Raw genomic sequence first — 2485 nt, forward strand, 5'->3', positions numbered from 1 at the left:
TGTAGAGCTTTTACTCGAAACGTTGACTCTCCTGCTCCTCGGATGCTGCCTGACCCGCTGCACTTTTCCACCACCACACTCTCGACTCTGATCTCCAGCATCTGCAGTCCTCACTTTCTCCACAGGGACTGATATAACTGACAAGGGGCTTACAACATTTAAAGAAACGCTCAATGATCCATGGAGACAGGTTTACTGAATAAGGCAGCACAGCACTGCGCAACTGCTCCCTGTAATCGGTGACCATTTGAGGAGCTGATTAAATGTTCAAGTTTCCATCAGTTCGTCACAGCTAGTTAATCACTGAACGCAGAAAATAACTGGAATGTCTGTTAGATTACAATCCTCCTAAATTGTCAGACAAGTTTGTGCACACAAAATGCTTCACTGACAAAACAGGCTTATCACAATTAGAAGCAGATTTTTCAACATTTAACAAAAAATAAAGACAGAATAGTATTTGGCATAAAGATTGTTCATCTAGTACAGAATGATACAGAGTCTAACATGTTGGTGTAGTTCCTTTCATGAACATGCAAATTGGGAGCAGACATAGGCCATTCAGCCCCTCAAGACCTGCTAGCATTCAATAATACTCATGGCTGATCTGTTTGTGAATCTGCTCCAGGAATCTTTGATTCCCTTGACTAACAAGAATCTAATTATGTCTACCTTAAACATATCCTTTCCACAGACACATTACCAAGACCGTTCAGGATCGTATACAGCTTCCTCTGCATATAACAATTCTGAGATTCTGTGACTTTGATCAAGTCACTCCTTGCTCTTCTAAACTCCAGCAGAACCAAGCCCAGTCTGTCTAACCTTTCTACATAAGACAACACATTAATTCCAGGGATCAATGCAGTAAATCTCCTCTCCAAACAATTGACATTATTCCTTAAATAAGGAGACCAAAAACTGCGTATAATATTTGAGATGTGGTCTCACCAATGCCCTGTACAACTGAATCATAAAATTCTCAGTTTTATGTTCAATTCCTTGAATAACATATAGCATCTATTAACCTTCTTAACTACTTCTTATGCCTGCACACTAACATTGTGATTCACTCATCACAAAAGTCCCTCTGCACCTCAGAATTCTGCAGTCATTCTCTGTTTAGATAATACCCTGGTTTTTATAAAGTTATCCAATTATCCACTTTCTCGAGTACCACAATTTCCTTGCCTCCATATATTTCTCCAATTCTCATTTGGATGTTAGTGCTGTACCTGCCCTTTCACACGATGACAACTCACTTCATTAAAAAGGTTCCACTCCAGTTCTTTACAATCACCTTAAACCTGTTCCCCCGGGTTACTGAGACCCTCCTACCATGAGAAACAGTTTCTTCTTACTTATTCAATTAAAACCATCTACTGAATTCATATTTTGTAGTCAGTGCAATTTCTTTGAGCAGTATTTTATTGTGTCAATCAGGGACAGAATATTTTAGATCTTAAATTTGTAATGAGACAGGATTAATTAATGACCTCACAGTAAAAGAGACTTTCGGTAATAGTGATCATAACAATGGAATTGCATATCCAGTTTAAAGTTAAGAAGTTTTGAGTTGGATTTAAGTTTCATTTAAAAGGCAATTACAGGGCACAGCTGAGTAGAACTTACAAAGTGGAGCAGTGGAAGCCGCTTAATGAGATAGTCTATAATCCCAAAGATATGTTACTTTAAAAAGAAAGGTTTGAGAAGAATGTATCATCCATAGCTTATTAATAACATTAAGATTAATATTAGATTAAAAGAAAAACTGTACAATATTGCAAAGAGGAGTGTCAAGTCAAAATATTGGGTGGAACTTGGAAACCAGCAAAGATTGACTAAAAGTAAAAATCTAATTTAAGATAAAGTGGAAATATAAAAGCATTTAAAAGGAAAAGTACAGCAAATGTAAGAATTGATCCTTTAGAGCCTAGGGAATCAATAATTGGGAAAAAAGGACAATAATAATGTTGAACAAGTGATCCACAACAGCCTCCGGTGCAGGAGACATCAACAATCCCAAACATACTCAAAAACCAAGAGGTAAAAGGGAGGCTCAAACTCAAAGCAACCACAATTCTGAGGGGGAAAACAATTGATAAATGATTGAAATGGAGATCGGATAATTCAGGTTCCGACGGGCTGTGCCCAGTGTTTATTAAAGAAATGGCTGCATTTATGATGGTGCTGGTTTCAAATTTCCAATGTCACACTTAACTCGCTTACCCCAGGAATTATCTATTGGGAAAGGTTGGGCAAGTTGAAGAGTTCTGGAAAATGAGAGGTTGGAGATCTTATAGATCCTGAGAGAATGTAATAGGGTGGATACAGAGGCCATGTTCCTCCTGATGGGACAGTCCAGAAATATGGACCAAAAATTAAAGTTGTCCCATTGAAGACAGAGACAAAGAGATTCTTGTTGAATTTTATTCCAGAGAGAGGGAGGAGAGGGGGAAGGGGAGGAGAGGGGGAAGGGGAGGAG

The 2485-nt window shown here is 38.4% G+C and overlaps 1 protein-coding gene across 2 annotated transcripts in view; it reads right to left on the reverse strand.

Annotated features, from left to right (window-relative positions):
- slc16a4 (solute carrier family 16 member 4) overlaps positions 1–2485 on the reverse strand; it is a 107880-nt gene that overhangs the window by 98424 nt on the left and 6971 nt on the right. The gene's annotated exons all lie outside the window — the stretch shown is intronic.

The sequence above is a fragment of the Chiloscyllium plagiosum genome, chromosome 28 (assembly GCF_004010195.1).
Source record: "Chiloscyllium plagiosum isolate BGI_BamShark_2017 chromosome 28, ASM401019v2, whole genome shotgun sequence".
Lineage (NCBI taxonomy): Eukaryota > Metazoa > Chordata > Chondrichthyes > Orectolobiformes > Hemiscylliidae > Chiloscyllium > Chiloscyllium plagiosum.